Raw genomic sequence first — 6,000 nt, 5'->3', positions numbered from 1 at the left:
TACAAAAATCCTTCCTTACACCTATATTTATTGCAGCACTATTCAGAATAGCCAGGCTCTGGAAACAACCAAGATGCCCTTCAACAGATGAATGGCTAAAGAAACGTGGTATATATACACAATGGAATATTATGCAGCCATGAGGAGAGATGAAGTCATGAAATTTTCCTATACATGGATGTACATGGAATCTATCATGCTGAGTGAAATAAGTCAGAGGGAGAGAGAAAGATGCAGAATAGCCTCACTCCTCTATGAGTTTTAAGAAAAATAAAAGTCATTTTTGTAACAATCCTCAGAGACAATAAGAGGAGGGCTGGAACTTCCAGCTCACTTCATGAAGCTCACCACAAAGAGTGGTGAGTGCAGTTATAGAAATAACTATAATGAGAACTACCATGATCCATAGTGAATGAATGAGGGAACTGGAAAAGCCTGTCTAGAGTACAGGTAGGGGTGGGGTGGAATGGAGGGAGATTTGGGACATTGGTGGTGGGAATGTTGCGCTGGTGAAGGGAGTGTTCTTTACATGACTGAAACCCAATCACAATCATATTTGTAATCAAGATGTTATAAATAAAGATAAAAAAATAAAAATAGAACTTAATAATGCTCAAAGTAGTGGAAGAAATAAAAATAATAAATAGCAGGGTAGGGCTTTCTTATTTCCTGCATGACTTCCTTTAAAAAGCTGGAGTGGCCATATTGGGTATCTTATGACATAAACTTAGACCTCAGATAAGCCATACGGGACAAAGATGGACATTTTGTACTAATCAAGGGATATGTAAAACAGGAAGAAATCACAATCCTAAAAATATGTGCACCCAAAGAAGGACCAGCAAAATATTTAATATAATTGTTGACAAATCTGAAAGACGTCATCAATAACAGCACAATAATAGTGGGAGACCTCAACACCAACAAGTCACCACTTGTTAGATCAGCCAAGATGAAACCTAATAAGAATATACTAGCTCTAAAGGGAAAAATGAAAGTGGCCTAGTAGATATCAACATATATATGGCTTTCCACCACCAGAAAGCTGTATATGCTCAGTGAAATTAGTTAGAGGGAGAGAGATAGACACAGAATAGTCTCATCTATAGGTTTTAAGAAAAACAAAAAAACATTATTGTAATAATGCCCAATGACAACAAAGATGAATGCTGGAAGGACCAACTCTCGATGTGAAGCTCACCACTAAGAGTGGTGAGTGTAGTTAGAGAGATGACTACACTAACTATAATGACTATAATGAATGAAGTAGAATTCCTGTCTTGAATACATTCAGAGGATGGGGAAGAAGGGAGATTGGTGTTGGGGAATGTTACTCTGGTGAAGGAGGTGTTCTTATTATAACTGAAACCCAACTACAATCATTGCATGTAATCATGGTACATTAAATAAAAAAATTAAAAAATAAAAAAGAGGCAGGATGAAGGTAATAAAAACACGGGACTGAAAAATAGATTAGTTTAAAGTAAGTACTCTAGTTCTTTAAAAAGACAAAATTGATGATTTTTTCTAAACCGTCCAAGAAAAAATAAAGCAAGCACAAGTACAATTAAAAAAAGAAGAAATTATAACTGATTTTACTAAGTGTAAAAAACTGTACTAGACTGCTAATAACAATTATATGCTTAAAAATTGGACAACATAAAGTAAATATGTAAACACCCTATTAACATGTAATCATCCCTGACTAAAACAGAACAAATAGATAATTGGAATAGGGCAATTACCATTAAAGAAATGAAATCAGTACCTACCAAAACCTTTCCCTAAAATAAAAATCCAGGACCAGATGACTTTGCTAAGGATTCTACCATATATTTCAAGATTGTAACTATACCTCCCTAACTCTTCCCTAAAAGTGAAAAGTATAGAACACTTCTAAACTCATTTTAAGAAGTTAGTATTACTTGGATACTATTTTCAAAAAGGAGGAAAGGGGGAGGAAGAGTAAGAGAAGAAATTAAGACTACTAGCCCTGATAAAAATAAATGGAAAAATTATCAGCCTAAATATTAACAAACTGAATTAAAAATGCATTAAAAGGAACATGTATGCTGATGAAGTAGATTCATTCAACAGACTCAAGGATAATGTAATAACCAAAAAACAACCATGGTTATGCACCACAAAATTAATAATTAAAATTATATGGTTATATCAATAAATACACAAAAGTATTTGATAATATTGAATATTCATTTATGATCAAAATTCTTAATAAAGTGGTAGTGGAGGACATTAATATATACCTAAGCTAACTTCTATATATTTATATGGGGGCAGGAGCACACTTAGATAGGAATCCTCCTTAAGAGACAAACCTAAACCACAAACAATCCATACCTATACCCTATATAACCCCTCCCATGTACTATCCCCTCTCTCCCCTCAGAAACCTGACTATCCCTTCACACCTTAATCCAATCCCGATATCCCCACCATGTTATAAATCTTCACCTTCAATTCTAACTCATTAGGCATCAAGACCAACCTCCTACACCAACGAACCAGTACCCAGTTCCCAAGTGAAGAGACACCCACTCAAACTCACACCTCATTCCCGGCAAAAAAATGCAACCAACACCCCGACTGACTCATGCAGTGTGGCCCTCCTAATCACCTCTTCCTATTGTGGACTGTGGTTTAATACCGGATTAGCTCCAAAAAGACTCCCATTGCAAGAACTCTACCCAAGACCTCCATGCGTGGAGCCCACACCTCACGAGGAAATCTCAAAAGACAATGGGGAAGCCTATACTATCATCATAAGTATAGACCTATGTAACACTACCTCTTATACTGTTTCTCCCCAAATGTAATCTCCTGTATCTCTTTCTCCCTTTTTCTTTGTTTTTTTTTCTTTTTTCCCCCCTTGTTCATTTTTTTTTATTTATTTGTTTTGTTCTAGTTTTTTTTTTTTTTGATTTGTTTCTTGCTTCTTTTGGGTCACAGCTGGCGGCGCTCGGAGAGTGCTCCTGGCTCTGTGCTCAGAGGTTGCCCCTGGTGGGCATGGAGGACCAGTGGGATGCCGGGATGTGAACCACCGTCCTTCTGCAGGAAAGACAGACGCCTTGCCTCCATCCTATCCCTCCCGGCCCCTCTTTATTCCTTTAATTATGCCCTTTATTTAATCCTTTTATTTTCTTTTAAGAAACTCTTTTTTTCTTTAGATATGTCTGAGCATATATATTTTTAGTTTCTGTCATGGGTCTGTTTTCTTCTCTCTCCACCCCCAAATCCACCAGCAATATAATGTAGCACCACTTCTTCCTGCAAAGGCATATTAAAAATAGGGGAAATTTTATGTGTAAAAACAAGCTCTTATCTACTAGGGATAAGAACTTATACTTTTTTTACAACACAGGGACATCTCCCACCCTGAATGTATGTCATGGGGAACCAACCTAGACTCCAGGGAAGTAGGCACCGACCGTCCAGCCTTGACTCCTGGATCCCAGACATAGAAATGATAGAGTTCTCCACAACAGCTCCAGGAACCAAATCCCCTCCAGCGCATTCATAATGCTGCTCTGACGCCAACATACACCAGTTCTAAATTGATAACCTGACAACGAGGAAATGGGAACAACTAGATCTAAGAGCAAGTTATCCTTTCTCACCAGACAACGATAAGACAAAATCAGGAGACATGTCACCCTTTGATTTGTGCAAAAACCAAGATTGCTATATACATATGACTGGTTGTTACAACTAGGACTAGACAGTATCCCGGGACCACCACCACCAACAACAGAAAGCTCTAACCTAGCTTTTGGTCTACAATCTGTTCAACAAACAAGATCTCCAATTCCAGAGGTCTGACTGAGACAACCGCAAGTGAACGGAAGACGAAAGACTGTCCCAGGCTCCATCCTAGGAGCAACATAATGACCAAGAACACCAACTACAGAAGATGAATTAAAACGACACTGAAGAAGCAGAACTGCTAGAACCACAAAGAAAGCCTTCATCATTAGCTCCATTCCTTGAGCTGCACAGTCACCAAGATCTCTAGATACAGAGGACTGATTTTACCATCCATGACGAAGCAGAAGTCTCCCATACACCACAAAAGCACCGAGGGGAGAGTAAATGATCATGCAAGGAGTCTAGAATTAATCCCATGACAATATGCTTCAGGGATGGAGAAACCCTGTATCTCCTAGGCCAAGGGAATTCTCTCTATGATATCCCCAGTAGTTACTGTGCCTATGCAGGAGGGGGAGGAAAAAAAAAGCACAAAATAATCATTTTTCCACATATATATTTATTGGTTAATTGAATTTTTGACATCCTTATTTTGGTGTAGATATTGAAGTTGATGTCTCCTTTTTTATTTTATATTATTTTATCTTATCTTTCTCTTTCTTTTTGCACTTCGGCATGATTTGAATTCAGAACCGAGACTATTGTGTGGTGCTTCACTTTATTGCTGTAGGGCCCACTGGATATTTAATTTGACATTTATTTTTGTATTGTTATGGTGTTTCAATTACCTTTTTCAAGTCCTCTCTCAAACTGAGACTGATAGCCACTAGAAGGACTCCACCCATTTTTAGCATATCTTTATTTTTATTTTTTTTGCTTAATCTTTACCCCATTCTATTGCTTTTCTTTCCCTCAAACAAAACCACATAACTCGATTTATCTAGCTTAGCCTCTCAATAGAGGGAGAAACAAGGGAGGGCACCAGGACCAAACAAATGTATGATCACTGATAGTAAGCTAGACAAAGAGGAGACCACCTACTCTAGCAGCCCGGGGGGTGATGGTGGGGGATATGGGTTGCAGAAAGGGAATGGGGAAGGGGGAGGACAAATTTGGTGGTGGGTATCCCCTGATTCAATGTTAATATGTAGCTAAAATACTAATGTGAAAGATATGTAAGCCACTATGATCAAAATTAAAATTAAAGAAAAATAAAGTGGTAGTAGCCCACACTTAGCATACTCAACAATGAAAAGTTAAACATCTTTTCTCTAAGATAAAAAACAACATTAAGATGTCCCATTTCTATCTTTATTGGAAATAGTATTAAAAAACTAATTCAGAGTTATTAGGCACGAAAAATAAATAAAAGACATGCAACCAGATTGGGGCCAGAGAGATAGCATGGAAGTAGGGCATTTGCCTTGCATGCAGAAGAACAGTGGTTTGAATCCCAGCATCCCATATGGTCCCCCGAGCCTGCCAGGAGCGATTTCTGAGCATAGAGCCAAGAGTAACCCCTGAGTGCTGCGAAGTGTGACCCAAAAACAAACAAAAAAAGATATCCAGATTATAAAATAAAGAAATAACTAAAACTTTATTTGTAAGTGAGGTGATTTCTAAAAAACTTTAAAGATCTTTTAAAAAAAAATTAGGCTCTACAGTCACCACCAGATAAATGATCTAGCTTCATACATCAGGACTAGTCTCAGAAGAAAAGCCAAGCCAATGAAATTCATGGATACACTAGTCTTCAGGTTGAAAATTCTGGGACCCCTCTGGAGGGGTCAAGAATCATCCCAGTTCAATAAATCCTGGAACTCCTTGAATGCATAGCCATATGTAGTGGCATGACACCTCCAAATTCTACAATACTGACAACCCTGTAGGAGCACAGGAAAGTAGATGGCAAGGTAGCATAGATGCTAACTAAGCTTAATAAGCCAAATAAAGTAACATAGAAGGCTCAACTAACAACCAGCAGTGCAGTAATGCCTTTAATAATTACTTTAATAACCCTGTTGTAAGATATAACAATTTTCACAAATTTTCTTGTACTGAACTATTTATATAATTCTACTTAGCATTTAATTATAATGAGCAATGCAAAATAAATTATTTTGTTCTTGCCAAAGGGACAGATTTGAGGGGGTAGGAAGGAAACTGAGAACAATGGTGGAGGGAAGGTCACAATGGTGGTGCAATTGGTGTTGAAACACTGAATACTCAAAACAACTATTTTAAGAACAACTTTGCAGACATGGTGTTTAAATA

The sequence above is a fragment of the Suncus etruscus genome, chromosome 2, assembly GCF_024139225.1.
Source record: "Suncus etruscus isolate mSunEtr1 chromosome 2, mSunEtr1.pri.cur, whole genome shotgun sequence".
Lineage (NCBI taxonomy): Eukaryota > Metazoa > Chordata > Mammalia > Eulipotyphla > Soricidae > Suncus > Suncus etruscus.
This window is presented reverse-complemented; position numbering follows the sequence as displayed.